At 40.1% G+C, this 16,994-nt stretch overlaps 1 protein-coding gene across 4 annotated transcripts in view; it reads left to right on the plus strand.

The window, feature by feature from the left end:
• The first annotated feature begins 14,119 nt into the window (after positions 1-14,119).
• The window catches only part of eya4 (EYA transcriptional coactivator and phosphatase 4), an 80,124-nt gene continuing 77,249 nt past the window's right edge, over positions 14,120-16,994 (plus strand). For 2 of the 4 annotated variants that reach the window (XM_033648654.2, XM_078173776.1), the window contains exon 1: positions 14,120-14,524. The gene's annotated coding sequence lies outside the window, so the exon portion shown is untranslated. The remainder of the gene's footprint in view (positions 14,525-16,994) is intronic. The other 2 variants (XM_033648653.2, XM_033648655.2) reach the window with 1 other exon arrangement.

The raw sequence follows: 16,994 nt of genomic DNA on the forward strand, positions 1-16,994 counted from the left end.
TCTTTACCTTCTCTCTGTCTCCCCTCCCCCTGTCTTGTTTCTCACACAGACTCTGACGGAGCGGACCGTGAATCAATCCGGCACTGTTCAAACTGTGTCCTCTTCTTTTCAAAGAAACAAAACAAAAATTCAAAAAAGAGAAACAGCAGCAATTCAGTTCAATTCCTTTTATTGTAATTGTAAATGAATACAATTCAATTAAATGCACAGAATAAAATAAATAAATAAATAATAAAGTAGGGGATAAGATATAATTCATTCATACTCTAAACACACACGCGCACACAAGCAGTGCCAACATATGCCATGAACATAAAATAAGTTAAAATCATTGCACATAAAAAAAATAAAGTTATTGCACACAATGTAAGTATAAATATTAAATATCACTGGTTGTGTGATTTCAGTGCAGCGTTCAGTGTAGTAATGGCTTTGGGGTTAAAAACTGTTCAACAGTCTGCTGATGCGTGTTTTAATTGTCTGATTACGTCTTTCTGGGGGCAGGAGGTCAAGCAGATGGTGGGCAAGGTGATACCTTCAGGATGTTTGTCGATTTCTGGAGACAGTGGGAGGTGAAAATGTCCTCCAGAGCAGGTAGGTATGTGTGTGTGTGCGCTATTTTCTGTGTAGCTTTTATCACTCTCTGCAGGGCTTTCTTGAGTCAGAACACTTTCCACAGAACAGTGATAGAAGGACAGCAGCAGAGGTTGTGACAGGTTGATGTTCCCGAGAGCTCTCAGGAAATATAATCGACGCTGTGCCTTCCTGATCAGGCAGTTCATGTTATGTGCCCATGTGAGGTCCTCAGAGATATATGTGCCCAGGGACTTGACTCTCCACACCTTCTTCATTTATCCTTTTTCCTCCTGAAGTCGACAACAACAACAAAAACCAACCATGTGTAGCTTTTAAAGATGCTCCAATTAAGCTGCATCTTTATATACATAAAAGCTTAATTGTGGGATATACTTTTTTACTGTTCCTGCACCAAAATGAGGAAATTAATTTCTTTTTTGTCTTTTTTTATTAAGACATACAACTGCCTCGAGACAGAGGGGAACATTTTGTAGTTTTTGCATATCTGCATTTTGTAATTTTCTATACTCTTTGAACGAATGAGAGTCCAAAACTGTAAGAACGAAGGACTGCGAGTTTCCAAAAAGTAGCTTTTACTGTTTGATATGGTTTGGTTTGTAAAAACCTCCACTATTATGTTGTGTTCACACCGGGCGGGAATAACACAGTTTACACTAGTGAATTACATGTAAAGTCAATGTTAAGACGCGTTTAAATGCAAATTTCTGCCAGGTGGCACGATGGACGTGATGGACACAATGTAAATGATGCGAAATATGCACATTACGCAGCACAAATAAAGTGAGTAAAGGGGGGTTTATAGTTGCATGGCAGACCCTATGCACGTGGCCTACGCCGTTGTGAGCATTTATACTTGTGCGGTGGGGTGTTTGTGTCAGTCTGCAGTTACACCTCCAAAACATTAGTCAGTGGTGGAGGTTTCTGTGAAGTGCTGTAAAGTTTAGTTGATTCAAAACACACATTAAACACACATTAAACATGGCTTAATAGAAACAATTTCAAACACAAGTACACAAATCTGGACACATTTTCCCCACAAATACAACATGCTAATGTTTTTAGTACAAGCCTATGGCATTTTACATTGTATAAATTAGCCTAGCAGCTAGTGGACTTTTCCTGTACTCATATGAAGCCAGGGACAACAGCAACATTTAACAAAGGTAACGTTTTAAAATTCGGCTCCATTACAACTCACAAGGTTCACCGACAAAACAACTGTCTTATACTAAATACATTTCCAAACAAATATAACATGCTAATGTTATTAGCACAAGCCTATGGCATTTTACATTGTATAAATTAGCAGACAAGCGGAGATTTCCTCTGCTCATATGAAGCCAGGAAAAATCAAAGACTTAAAATGCTTTTTTGTGGAGGCTTTATTGTCTTCACAATTTATTGTTTCTTATCTGTGAAATTAAAGTAAATAAAAGCTTTGTTTCCACTGAGGGAAATGGTTTCAGCTTACAATAACAGACAGGAGGTCTTCATTGCCGCGACGTGTAGGTTACATTTCTGGGGAGGTGCACATCAGGCTACAGTGTAGTCTCTACACTGGCACAGAGCCTTTGGCGCTGATTCGAAGCAGGAGTATAAATTCCACCTGAGGCGATTACGTGTCATACGCTTAGTCACAAGAGGTGAAAAATCAGAACTTCAGCAACCAATTCGCGATGCAATAGCCAGTCAGCATTGGCAAAACTGATACTGCACTAATGTAAAGTAGGATTTCACTGCTGTAGCTGATTTTAACTATTTTGTATAGTACGGCAACCAATGATTATTTTCATAATGGATGAATCTGCTGACTATTCTCTCCATTAAAGGGTAACTTCGGTATTTTTCAACCCAGACCCTTTGTTCCAGTGTTTTTGTGTCTATGTGACTAATAGAGACATTATTTGAATTAGGTCCAGGATTGAACGAGAGGGCTGCAATATAATCATTCAGGGCATGGTTGCACTGTCAATTTAACCCCACTAAAAGTGTTTGTTTTTGGCACTGACAGGCTCATATTGTTATTTTACGTAATCTGACAACATTATGGAGAGGATCCCTACAGAGATAGACCTTTTGTTTAACCAGAAATTACCTTGAAATTGCTATCACCATACTCACCAGACTCCATTTAAATAAACAGTAATTTTATCATCATAAAACAAACTTCATTCAAAGCAGACAGAAACAAAGTAAAACTCATAAAAGTCATCTTAGTTTGTTTTTCCACTGTTCTGACAATCACCAACCCTGGTTTTGTTGAAGTAAACCATTATTCATCCAGTTAGATGTGAAAATATGCTGACTTTATACATGATAAAATTACTGTTTATTTAAATGGAGTCTGGTGGGTTTGGCAATTTTGATTTTGGGGCTGTTTCTGGTTTAACAAAAAGGTCTGTCTCTGAAGGGATCATTCCATAGTGTTGTCTGACACTGATAATAATAATATGATCCTGTCAGTGTCAAAACAAGCACTTTTAGTGGATGTAAACTGACGATGCACAATTGCCCCAATGATTATATTACAGCCCATTTCGTCGCTGCCATCTGTAGCCCTCTTTCTCAGTAATGGTCCAATTTCAAAATCTGTTGTTCCCATTAGTCACTTAGACACAAAAACCTGGGAAAGTATGGTGAAGGATGAAAAATACTGAAGTGACCCTTTAATTGATTGATTGTTTGGTTTGTAAAAATTCATAAAATAGTGAGGAATTCTTACGTAATTACCAAAAATGACACCTTCATCATGTTTGTTTTGTCCAACTGACAGTTCAAACCTCTACTTTATTAGAAATAAATTGGAAGGATTAAAATAATTAAAAGGAAAAGCAGCAAATTCTCAAATGTGCGAAACTTTAACCATGACATATTTTCTGCATAAAAAATGCCAAGACATTATCAAAATAGTTGCCAATTCATTTGCTGTCAGTTGATTAATTGGCTAATATGTACATTCCACAATCATTTAACAGTTACATAACTTCATTATATCGTCTTGATACAGTATACAGACTTTTCCCACTTACCTTTCCTATGCTGGTGTAATTATTAGGGCTGGGGATCGTTGTGCGGGGGTGGAATCATGTGAGACTGTTCCTATACTTAAATATTATGTCCATAACCATAAAACATTCAATCCACATAAAGCCAAGTGTTCTGGATCTGGCCACAGTAGCCTCCCCAGGGTGGTGCAGTAAAACCGCCCTGAGCCGCCATTAGGTGGAAGGAGCTGGAAGAAATACTGGACGGAGGCTGGGACCGAATGAGAGCCAGAGCACAGCTGATGGTAAACTAATTTTGTTGGCCTGATCACACCCCCCCCTCCAAAAACCCCCACACACATGCAGTACGTGTTGTGTTCACACACTCAGAGTCCACGTCTGTGTGGAACTCACATGCTGTACTGTATCATGCTTTCACACAAGTGAGGAGTCTCTGAGGACGCTCGATGTGGGACAGAATCACACACCCTCTCTCTCTCCGTCTTTCCATCTCTTCCCTCAACCGCTCTCACACACTTGATCACCATCTCAGCGAGTGAAAGGCATATGCTCCATCATTTGCCTTGAGGGACAAAAGACTGGGAAGGAATTCAGCGAGACACTGTAGCACTTCTCTGCAGACTCTTGGAGAGAAGTGCTGTATTTGTGTGTTTTAACAGCGTTCAGCTGCACAGCTCGCCCGTCTGTGTAACAGGAGAAACACTATACAAGTCTGAATCTGGACCTGATACTCAGTGTATTTAAAATGAAGGAAAGGAAACATAAGTCATGTTCTCCACACGATAAATAGCTCCAATTATGTCTGAAAGGGGGTTGCATGTTAATGCCAGAAATCATTGTGTAAAAGTGATATGTCAAGCTTTAAAAATTTAAATGTCTTAATTTGAAATTGAAACAGCCTTCCTGCCACGTGAAGCGCCTGATACTAAAATCACTGTCCACCCATTTGATGGCTCAAACACAGAGGAATAACAGAGAATTTACTGTAGTCATGACAGGAGGCCACACACAAAGAAACCCAAAACATGCAGAAAAAGCCAACTTAATGTTTTGCTTTAACTGTCTCTGACTGTATTATGTTTGTCTCTTTCTGTCACCAGACACTAATAGAGAGTCAGCGAAAAAAAAAAGTTGTAAGTGTAACCGGAGCGGCAGCTCCTCGGCAGGACATTACAGGAATTTACGATGTGTTAAATGTTTCCTTTGTTCCTCCCTGTGGCAGCTCGCTCCGGCAATTAGGGAAGGCAGCGGCCTGCAATGAGCTCATTATCCCTCCCTCTGTAGTTTGAACATCATTTTTATGCAGAATTATTTGATTGATTGATACTAACAGTAAGTCATTTCATATGCCAGCAGGGAGTCAGCACCATTTTAAAATGTTCATGAAAAACAATCCTTGCACCTGCATGAAACATGAAAGCAGCATGCGTTTGACTCGTGCACCGCCATCTTAATTAGCACAAAAGATTGATTAAATATTGCATTTGTGTTTCTTTCAATATTGTGATAAAATCTGAAACCCAACCGTGGCACTTTGCCAAAGTCTAAATTTCTGTGCCCCTGAAATAAACCCCATGCGCCATTCCATTTGGCAAACCAATTTTGGGATGGAGGGTGGGGGCAGGAAAGGGAGAGGTATAGGTTAGCTGTAGTAATAATCATAAATCACCTCTGAAATGCTGCCATGTCACATGCCAGACTGCGCCACTAATGACCAAGCCCATCGTTCACCGGGTATTTTTATCTGTGTGCCCTGACACTCGACTTCTGGAAGCGTCCTCTCGTTTTACGTCGTCAGCACCTCGGCCCAGCCTGAGCACAAGTTCCTCACATATCTATAAATACCGGCCAGCTAAATGGCATTTTCTCTCACCCACCCCCTGCTTGGCAAGAACCAGGAGCTCTGTGACTTGGCAAAGGGAACCGCAGTCCTACGCCACTAAACATCTTGGGGCTTAGCCCCCCCACCCCAGCGTCACCCTCCAGAGAACAGCTGGCTAAAAAAATAGATCCATCTGCCACTGCCTTCAAATTCCAAAGTGGTTTCAGTTTAATTAAACAAGTTGGAATTGATTTAGTAAAAAGCAGCAAACGTTAGCGAACTGGCTCTGTTTAAAACCATCTGTAGGACAAATTCCTGACACTGCAGGTGTAGTTATAACATCAACACAGATTAGCGCTTGTGACTCATGTGCTGTATACACACTCACGCGCCAGAAACATACAAACACCTGTACATGCTTCCTTTGTGCAGAATGTCCTGCCAAGTTTTTTAAGCTTGCTGACATGTGGCACTAGACACTGCAGGTCAGCGACAGCTTCCTGCTATTTCGGGCTCTGTCACAGCTTGAGGTTTTAATTTATTCTGCCAGAATGTGTCAATCACTGAGCGGCAGGCTCGGGCAGGAGGGAGAGGGAGAAGGCACAACGGGTAAAGCCGTACAGTGAGAGTCGAACAGGATTCAAACAAACTGATATTATGACGGAAAGTAAACTTCACCCAACCTTCTCCTCCTGACCGTACCCACAAAGTGTGTGTCAAAGGTTTTTGTCCAGCTAAGCATTTTCAGACTATTTTCTACGAGTTTGCTGTCTGCACTGAAAAACAGGGAAATTGATTTTTAACGAGTGGGAAGCCAGTGAGGGATCAGGTGCTTTTTTTTTTTTTAACTGTGCTTGTGAAGCTCATTGATGGCAGGTGTAAAGAGCCTCACAAGAGAACCATTAATACAAAAAGATTTGTTTATAAGAGGCGTGTACGAGTCACTTAAAGATGTCAGATGCAGAAATCTGAGAAGGCAAAAAGCAAAAAAAGCAGAAGTCCAAAGCCCCTCCCACCACACGACCACGGGCATAAGCACACGCATAATATTGTAACCCTGTGTTTCCCATACACGGATTTATTTAATCTTATTTCACTGTAGAGTAGCGCACAAGTCATTCGTTTAGCCCCTCCTTGCCCCACCGTCTCTCTGTTTACCAGACCACAAATGAAACAAGAATTTGCTAGCCACCCCACGGTCCTGCCACCTCACTCCTTGCTGCTCTGGACCGACTCCAAAGTCCAAAGTTTTCCTGTGAAAAAAGAAGTATATCTTGAAAGAAGACAGTGCATGTAAAAGGCCCAGAACGTCAACAACCAACGCACCCAGTGTACCTTTCATGTCGTATATGGACATGGAAAGTCCATGACCAAACGTTGACATGTGATGTCAATTTAGCTTGGTGCACTAACCTGGGTAATGGCAGCAACAGAAAGTTTGCTGATCCTAAGCATTGGGGCTGCCTGGTCCCCTGGAGCTGGGGTTTGCATTCACTGGGGATCCATCTCCAGAGCTCCTGTCTACTCCTGGTGAGGTGGTCTGTAGCTGAGGAAAGTGAGGCGGAGGACACACTGTGATTCAAGGCTCTAGCTCACGTTAGCTACATAAACATGAAGTTGAAGGCGCAGTGAGTCTTTAGCTCTGGTTAGCTGAAGGCTAAACTGTTGGCAGGTTTTCCTCTTCATCTCTGAAAACACTTTGCCAATATTGACACATGCTTTGTTTGTTTATTGCCAGATGGCAACTTTCTCTGCAGGATTCTCCGCCACTGAATCAGGATTTCACCGAAGGGAAGTGCAGATCAGCATTTGTAGGATAGCTAATAGGGACATCCTCTACTTGAAATGACCTGTGATTGGTCCCGTCATAAGCTAGATTTTCTATAGTCTGAAAACAGCCAAGAGGAGGTACAGAAGTCCAGTTTTCTCTCAAACCACTTGGTTTACAACACGTTTCTTACAAGATCTTTGCCCAACAACGGCAAAATGAAATTGCCTACCCCAGCTTTAACACAATGTCCATGCAGGCTGCATACTAGAGGCAGCACATCACAAGAGCAGCAGCTTCAGTTTTCCATCAGAGGCTACACGGGATGCGTTCAGGGACAGTACTGTGTGGAGGTCATATAAGTTATGGAAGTCCTCAGAGCCCACACAATCTCTGTAGTTATGTACATAAAATGGAAAACAATAGACAGAGAGACACATAGGATAAGACTATATGCTGCCTGTGCATACAGCTCATCATGTGGACCCTTATACTACATTTATATTTATTAAAATGAGACATGAGGGAAAAAAATCCATGTCCAAGCTGAGTTTGATGTGTTCCCTTTCTTGGTGTGGACATGATATCAGTCTTGATGGACTTCATATAAACTTTATGGAACGATTCCAGATGAGCATCTCAGGCCATTTTACCCAACTGGCCATTTTAGCGACAATGACTACAGCGATTATTACTCTCTCTCTCAGCATCAGGCCCCTGTTTCCCATGCCAGTGTCTGTCCACAGGCCATGCCAAGGGTTTGAATTTGACCCTCTTCGTGCTGTGCCAAAACACACACACACATCAGTCATCATGTGATGTCATGCCTACTACGCATGGCATCATATGACTTTGCAGTTCTTATGTAAGAAGGGACTGAAAAGCTCAGTTGTAAAGCACTGTCACCTCACAGGAAGACAAACCAGGGAATTTGCATCACTCCCTAATTTCATCTAGGTCTCATCTCAGGGTCCAAAGGCAGCTGAGCAGTACACAGTGAGTGTGTCAGCCTGTTTTTGCGACGAATGGATACCCTGTCCTTTGTTGCCTTCTACCAGGTGACCACATTTAAAGTATGCCTTAAACGGTGAGACAGATGTGTCTTCAGAAATACATTCTGTCATAGCTGCTGCATGCTGACTTTAAAAAAATGAACTTCAAGAAAAAATCTTGACCAAAGTTGTAATAATTCATGCATGATGTTTTTGCATCAGTTTAACACAGCAAGACATTTCTTAAACATGCATTTGATTTACAGCCAAAAAAAGTATTTTCAAGAACAACAAATTTCCTTGCAATATATAATCAATATTTGGAATATTTAACAACTGTATCACTCCTTAGATGTTACTTTATGTGACCAGATTTTATTCACCTGTCAGAGTCTCCTATTACAGAGGGATTGGCAAGATATTCTTGAGCTGCACAACATTTTCTCTATCTGTCAGCCATCTTGGTTTTGAGAGATTTGTGTTGCACTGACAACACCTGGCCAGTGGGTGACAGTGTATGGCACGACACACTCGGGTTCACTGCAGTGACTTTAACAACTACAGCATCAAAACCCCATGCATGTACAAGAAGATGGCTTTTAAATTGCTGTCCACTGTAGTGGCCACTATATGTGAAGGGGTCAAGGTACAGTATAGTCTCAGTATGTGTGGCTTGGTAGCAAATGTGGTAATAATTCCTCATAAAATATAGAGGGGTATATTTGTGTGAATGGTAAGCTGGACACAAAAAACATAGATTTGTCCAAAAGAATTTGATCGTCTTAAAGAAATACTTCACCTATATAATGATCCTTTGTATATCAATTACTCTCCCCTTGGTACATTGCATTTGTGAGGAAAACCTGCCATTAAACACGGTCACTTTTTGCTTTAATGCATCAAGAATTTTCTCAATTTTGGGATTCATTGTTTACCGTGGTTGCATGCAACAAAAGCAACGTTTCCTGCACAAATTTCTGGCCTGCCTACTGTTGCTGCTTCCTCTGCAAGCCGCTTTGCAACCTGCCTCCACTCCAGCGCCTCCTTTTCATGTGTCTGTCTGACTTATCCATGTCATTTCTGTTTGTCATTGATGCTGCTCTGTTCTGTTCCCGGTTGGTCTTTGCTCCTGTGCTTTCCATGTAGGCGCATGGAAGGGCAGGGAGGTTTGCCCTCTCCGCCTTAGGCTTTCCTCATTTGCACGTGGAAGGGCAGACAGGTGTGCTCTCCCTGCCTTAGGCTTTCCACGTAGGCGCATGGAAGGGCAGGGAGGTGTGCTCTCTCTGCTTCAGGCTTTCCTCATTTGCATGTGGAAGGGCAGAGAGGTGTGCTCTCTCTGCCTTATGGCTTTCCACGTAGGTGTGTGGAAGAGGCTTTCTGCGTAGGCCCCAGGAAAGGCAGAGGCCCCAGAACAGAGCCATGCCACCAAATATAAAACTGCAAATGGAAATAAAGTTTTCTTTGACAAAAGTGTTCCTGACTGAAATGATAATTGTGTTGGTGAAGTATTCCTTTAAATTAATATTTAGCTATATTTCGCAATGATCCACTGTATTTCAAGTCCCACTAAACCCAAATGCAAGAAAAACCTATTTCCAATGTGGCGGGAAGCCAGAGAGGGATCATGTCCTTATCGCTGCACTAACTCGTCCTCTGCTACAGAAACATCAAACTAGGGGACTGCTGTTCATTTCCTGTGTCCACCCAACAGTCAGTGTTGTTGGGTTTTTTGTTTTTAGGAAGACCACAATCAGTCTTCAACCTTAAAACAAATGTTTTATTATTGTAACCATGACAACAAAGCTCCACTTAACGAAGTTGTCATTTGAACCTAAACCAGAATGTTTCCCAACCTTACCAAAGTACTCATTTCAACCCAAACTATGAAGCTGTCCCTTCACCAAGTGGTTTTTGTACCTCAACCAAACTGTAACCATAATGCTGTCACGTCGGTAAACAGATTTATTTTTCAGACGTGTGTCAACTTGCGACGGCCACAGCCAAACGATGCTGAGCGGCCAATAGGGGTGTCGGATCAGAAAAGTCTTCTGTGTTGGTCTAGAAGGCAGAGACAGATGTGTTTTGTTGTTTAACAGGACTTGCTGCGTAGCACAGCATGGTGGTGGCCATTTCCTCGCCTAGCCTCAGCTCCCGGAATTGTCTTGCTGCTAATAAGTGATGACATCATGACAAGATATAAACCCAAAGTTGAGAGCAGCCACTGTGTGACATCACTAATTCTGCATCCATGTTTTTTCTGCAGACACGTGGAAAAAGAAGATGAATGGACCGAGTAAGAAAATTAATATCACAGCCTCCTCTTCTCTCAGATCCCTCCTTTTCAGTCTTTACTTAGCTAGTTTGACAGTGACTTTCTCTTTCTCTCTGCCAGCTGATGCCACAAAGAACACAACTTTTTTTGTCTGTAATTGTGTGTGTGATGCAAGGGAAACCTTGGCTCCGAGAGGCCCTTTGAATCATATAAACAAATTGCTTTTGTGCACATGAGATGGGCAGAAAAGCAGGGGAAAGAATGTGAGATGCATGTGCGTATATGTGAGTGTGGGTGTGTGTGTGTGGATGTCAGCAGGATCTCGAAACCAACAATCAGGGATCAGTCAGAGAGGCTGCTGACATCATCATCCCAAATAAATGACAGCATGGTAAAAGAGCGCTGATCCGAGGCCAGCGGGATCCAACAGTCACAGAATCCATAAGCCATAACAAACATCCAATTTTTCAAATAAACTACGCTCCGTGGCCAAATCTGTCATCTCTGTGGGGCCACTGTGGAGCAGCGCTGTCTGACTCTACTCGCACAAGATGTGTTTGAGCCATGTTTGTTATTTTGTTTTGTACACCCAGCATGTTTTTGGGCTTTTATTGGCACAATTACTCTCTATTTCTCTGTGTATAACTGTATATACAAATTAACCAGCACCGTGTTTTTCCTCTGCATGTGTGTTTGATTTTGTACTTCTGCTCTGATGTATGTATTACTGGGTATTTTCTCTCTGTCAGGGGCTTGTTTCTAGTGGAATGAGACATCATTTGAAGAAGCTGCCTGTGTCTGCATCCTCCACAGTGTTGTAGAAATGTACGTGTGGATTACGAGACAATGGGCCCCAAAAGACTCAACTACGTTTCCTGCAAGATACAAAGACTTATTGGTGGTTTTGCCTCTTTTAATTTATGTCATTGTTTTGCATCTCTTCCTAGCTGCTAATTTTAGTCTCTTTTTAGAGACATTTTGTGACTCTTAGAAAATAATGTTGTGTCTTTTGTTGGATGTTTTGTGTCTCTTTGCAATTGTTTTGTCCCTTTATGGAGATTTTTGCATCTCTTTGAAGTAATTTATGTCTTTTCTTAGTTGTTTTGTGTCATTGCTGTGGTTGCTTTCCCCCTTTTTGCAGTTATTTTGTGTCTCTTTGAAGTTTTTTGTGTCTTTTTTTAGATCTTTTGTGTGTCATTGTGATTGTTTTCTTTGTTTTAGTAGTTATTTTGTGTACCTTTGAATTTATTTGGGTTTTTTTTTAACATTTTGTGTCTCTTTGCAATTGTTTTGCCCCTATTTGTAGTTTTTTTGTGTCTCTTTGAAGTAATTTTATGTCTTCTTTTAGTTGTTTTGTGTCTTGTTGTGGTTGTTGTTCCTTTCTTTTGTAGTCATTTTTGTCTCTTTGAAGTAATTGTGTTTGTTTTGGACATTTTGTGTCTCTTTGCAATTGTTTTGTACCCTTTATGTCATTTTTTGTGTCTCTTTGAAGTCATTTCATGTCTTTTTTAGTAGCTTTGTATCTCATTGTTGTGGTTGCTTTCCCCTTTTTGTTGTAGTCATTTTTTGTCTCTGAAGTTTTTTGTGGGTTTTTTTGGATGTTCTGTGTCTCTTTGCAATCATTTTGTCCCTTTTTATAGTTTTTTGTGTTTCTTTTAAGTAAGTTTTCTGTCTCTTCGCGATTGTTTTTTTTCCATTTTTGTAGTAGTTTTTTTTGTGACTCTTTGAAGTAATGTTGTGTCTTTTTTTAAGTTTTGTGGCTCTTGCAATTGTTTTGTCCCTTTTTGTATGTTTTTGTTACTCTTTGAAGTAATTTTGTGTCTTCTTTTAGTAGCTTTGTGTCTCCTTGTTGTGGTTGCTTTCCCCGTTTGTCAAGTTTGTCTTTTGTTGAACATTTTGTGTCTCTTGTGATCACTCTCTCCCTTTTTGTAGTTTTTTTGTGTCTCTTTGAAGTAATTTTGTGTGTGTTTTTGGATGTTTTGTCTCCCTCTGTAATCGCTTTGTCTCTTTTGTAGTGTTTTTAATTTTTATTTTTTAATTTTAATTTTATATACTTTATTAATCCCCCTGAGGGGAAATTCAATTTTTTCACTCTTGCTGTCAATTACACACAGGTCCGATAATTTTATGTATTTTTTGGGATGTTTTGTGTGTCTTTGCCATTGTTTTGTGTGTCTTTGCCATTGTTTTGTCCCTTTTTATAATTTTTTGTCGTCATTTTTTGAATGTTTTGTGTGTTTTTGCCACTGTTTTGTCCCTTTTTGTAGGTTTTAGTGTCTCTTTGAAGTAATGTTGTCATTTTTTTGGATGCCTGGGCCTGTGCACAGTGGGCCCATTTAGACATCCATGGAAATATAATGTGTGTCTCTGTGTTGAAGTGTCAGTTCACCCAAATTACAAAGTCTTATTCAAAATCCTTAAATTTGACCAAACCTCATCTAAGTTTCCTGTTTTATATCAGAAATGGGGGGGGGGGGGATTATTGTTTGCTTCTTTTATTTTATTATTTATATTTATTTTATGATTTTATTTTATTTTTTCAGATTTTTTCCCCCAAATTAAAATGTGTCGGAAAATAGCATACATGTTAACATGAATCAAACATAATCACAAAAATACATCATCCTTTTTGTGAAAAAAACAAAAACAAAAAAACAAACATTTAATTTCCAGTACACAATACTGATAACAGGCTAACTAATACCCAGGAATCCTTATAAAATTTATTCATGATGCATAAATATATGAATCTGTCCATAATTGAATAGTCTAATATTGTATGCACCGTGACAGTATGTTAATACTTTGCACTTTAGGCTGCCCTACCCTTTATTGTCGGCCCAGTTCAATATGCAGGACAATTTTTGTATAGGCCTATGTAGTGGGGGGTCCCTGCTCCATGCCTCTGTCAGCTCAGGGGTCCCTGGCCTGAAAAACATTGAGGACTCCTGCTTTGATGTTCAAAAGCCAATAGTGAACTCTTAAGGAGCAAATGAGACATTAAAGAAGCTTAAAAAGAAGAAAAAATGTGATTTAATCATCCAAAATGTGAATATAAATGGGAAAAATCTTGGGGTCCTCTTTTACAGTATCTGGACTCAAATGTTTTCCCTTTATCCTTCATGGTTTTCTTGTTCCTGCGTACTCTCGTCTGTGATGGGCTGGGTTTTCTGTGTTACTAACTCTTGAGTATGTTGAATTTAGGTGTCAAGAACCCTTTTTTTCGTGTGTGTGTGTGTGTGTGTGTGTGTGTGTGTGTGTGTGTGAGTGTAGGGATTTTTGCTGGTGTTTGTATGTTCATGTTGAAATAAATTATCATCAATAAAAATAATATTTAAAAAGAAGAAGAAGAAAGTGCTTGATTGACATGATTTCCTCATTGTTATTTTCTTAAAAATATTATTTAAAAAAAATATGAAGTGCAACTGTGGAGCAGCTGTATGAATAATCTGTAAAAACACAATATATATAGATAAAAAAAACATAGCCTAAATATATGAATCTAGCTGGTCAGTGGGTGCGTGTTGTTTTCGCCCTGATGGGATAAATAGAACTGTGAGCACGTCATTTGGGCCAAACTATTAATAAGAATGTCATTTTGGTACCCCCCTCCCCTCTGAACCCCATTAGTCCTTTGGGCACTTGCCCAATAGTGTCCGCATGGCAGCTGGACGCATGCGCAGCAGCGGCGCGGTCCGCAATAATGAAGTTGAGCCTAATGCCTGAGAACAGCCCGGTGCTCAAACTTGGACGCGGACTGAAAATCATGGTGTTTCCAACTGAGGTGAGCGCTCCCGCCACCGACACCGAGACCCGGGACTCCGGTTTGAGTTTGTAAATTAGTTTAATAAGTTGTGATTAACTCCTCGGGCTTGTTTTTTTGAGGGGGGACTGTTACTGGTAATGGGCAGCAGTGGCTGAAGTGTTTTGATCCCAGTCAGTGACAGGCTGCAGACAGCAGGGAGAGCTGTGAGGCGACCACACTGCATCAGATCATGAGCGTCTGGGAGAAGTGAAGGAAATCTGGGAGCTGATTTCTTGCCGGGGACGAAAGTGATTGAAACACAGGTATGTTGACTTTGTTTCTTTGATAAGGAGACACTTATAGATGTGTGGATTTACTGTGACAAACATCAGGTGGGTGACAGCTGAGGTGGCTGCTGCCCGAGGACGATACTGACTTTGATTCAGGCTGATTAATTAAATTAAATCTTGAATATTAAGCGAAACATTGAGGCATTGCTCCTTTTAAATCATGCTTTATTTAACATGATTAATCCTCCAATAATTGAGTATAAACAGTTTAATTTTCACAGTTGACAATAATGAGAATATCATGAATTTATTTGTGTAAATTGTTATTTTAAGACAATTATATATTTGTTAGTATGTCTGCCAAAGGAGGTCATTGTAATATTTAATTTGGTGTTCTTTTTTCCACAATTCTTTTTGAAATCGGCACCTTAAACCCGCCAAAATTCATTTTATTTACCTATTTATTTGCAAAGATGTTGCCCTTTATAGGTAGACACGTGCGTAATTTAATGTTATATTAATTTGGATTTTCCTGTTCCATGAAGCTTTTATTTTGATTTAAAAAAATGAATTCATATAAATGAAATTATCCTGATGCTTATTTGCACTGATGATCTTTGACTCCAGGTCACTGTGGCTTCTCCATCTTGTTTTTTTTTTTTTTTTATATCCAGATTTCATCACACATGGAGGCATTTCGCCCCCCCCCCCCCCCCCCCCCTCCTCGGCTGCTCTGTCAGCATCCCTCCGCGCGTCCTCCACTTTTTCCTCCCCATCTCTCCTCTCATCCCACGTGGAGTTTGTGTTTATATTTGATATGTAGGAAACGGGAATCTTATACCACGGCCGGGCTCTCAGGGTTTGAATGGCCCCTGGCTATTAGCCTGCCCCTAACAACATGACAAGTTACGCGCCGACTCAAAATCTGATAGGCCCTGCCGTAATCCATACAGATTAGATTTCACATTAAGGACTCATACTTAACCAATGCGCATTAATGCGCGAGAGATGGATGGGATTTGGTTTGTGGAGATTTTTTTTGGGGGGGAGGAGGGGGTGGGGGGGATGATAAAGTCCTTTACGCACGGAGGATGGAAACAAATCATTGTTCTGGCCTTTAAAAGAAAAAAAGAAATAGTTGGGACATTTAGAATAAAAAACAAACCGGAAATAGATGGTTTTGCAATATGATGAGGAAATACAGCCTGCTCACGTTTTCAGTCATATGAAGTATAACCTATATTTAAAAAATATAAATAAATAAAAATAGAATATCAGTTTATGATAGGCTTTGTATTGCCCCAATAAATTTATCCTTTTTATTTAATATTTATATCATATGTTTTATTTGTTTCTTTTTGTATTTTTTTTTATTTTATTTATTTATTTTTAGTTTTGCAGGATAGTTATCTACAACCACCTTTTTTAATATATAGATTTATTGCGAGACACTTGAAAAAAGTGGTCCTGAAGCAGAAAGGGGTACAAAACCTAATAAATAAAATAAGAAATTATTTAATCAAAATAAAACTATTTATATTATTTGTTTTATATTATTATTTAATCAAAGTGTATTTTATAATTGTGTGCCATCAATAAAGGAAAATCGTCACATCCTTACAAGGTACTTTCCTCTTTTGCTCCATTTTGTCCTGAAAGAATATTTTGGTAAATACGCAGCCCCATATCACGCATTTATTTTTCAAATTTGGATTAATTATAAGAATAAATGTGTCCCAGTATTGCTGCTGTAAATAGTGCGTGTGGCCCATTAAAGCTCAGAGTTACATCTGAAGAATAAAGACGACTGAGGGGGGGAATGTCATGTAAAAAATCGACCCGTGCGTAAAAGTGGCTCAGTCAATAAAGTTTGAGTCAAACTGAATATGTGCCTTCTCACTCCGACCTCTCCATCCAGCAGCAGTCTGCGGTTTGTTCAACATTCTCCTCTCTGCGGCTTTTATAGCGTGAAATTACCGCAGTGCAGCCGTGTAGTGCACTTTCTAATCCTCCGCCGTCCCATATGTGTTTCCTCTGTCGATAGTCATAGTGAGAAATCTAATTCTCTCTGCTGGGACGCTGAAGGAAATGGCAGGCGCTATTGATTCCCCGAGCAGTGTCAGGTTAACTACTGGTTTTAGGGCCGTGTGAGGCTGTCATGTGTAGTGGCGTGTAACACACAGAAGAGGTGGGTGAAGCAGTTGGTCACAATTAAACAGTTAAAGAAATGAGAATATTTAACTGCAGCAGTTTATACATATATATTTTTCAAAGACCAGCGCTGATACTCACTTCGAGCATGGGCGGATTGTAAAACAATGGGGCCCTGGGCACAGATAAGCAAAAGGCCCCACCACCTCCTCAAAACATACAGAATTTGTGATGGTTTTCCTCTTTTTCTGATTTTTCATTTTTATTTTTGCATCTTTTATGAATTGTTATGTGTCCTTTGTGTCTCCTTGTGGTTGTTTTGTGTCTTTTTAAGGTAATTCTGTGTCCTTTT

Source organism: Epinephelus lanceolatus, chromosome 13, assembly GCF_041903045.1.
Source record: "Epinephelus lanceolatus isolate andai-2023 chromosome 13, ASM4190304v1, whole genome shotgun sequence".
Classification (NCBI taxonomy): domain Eukaryota; kingdom Metazoa; phylum Chordata; class Actinopteri; order Perciformes; family Serranidae; genus Epinephelus; species Epinephelus lanceolatus.